Genomic DNA, 365 nt, shown 5'->3' on the forward strand with positions numbered 1-365 from the left:
TTTATTTTTGATTTTGTTTTGTGTCAGTGGCTTAAGTGTGTATTCCACCTCTTTAAAAACAAAATAAAACAGAACAAAACAATAAAACCCTTACATGTTGAATCCCTAACACTCAATGGCTTAGAATGTGACCTTATTTGGACAAAGGTCCTTGAAGATGTAATTAGTTAAGACGAGGTCATACGGGTGGAGGGCCCCCAATGTAGTATAACTGGTGACCTTATGGAAAGAAGAAATTTGGGCACAGACATGCACACAAAGAGAAAGTTATGGGAAGATAAAGAGAGAGATTAGGGTGATGCAGCAGAAGCCAAAGAATGGCAAAGATTGTCAGCAAACCACCAGAAGCTAGGAGAGATGCACGG

This window comes from Propithecus coquereli, unplaced genomic scaffold (genome assembly GCF_000956105.1).
Source record: "Propithecus coquereli isolate 6110/MARCELLA unplaced genomic scaffold, Pcoq_1.0 Scaffold96, whole genome shotgun sequence".
NCBI lineage: Eukaryota > Metazoa > Chordata > Mammalia > Primates > Indriidae > Propithecus > Propithecus coquereli.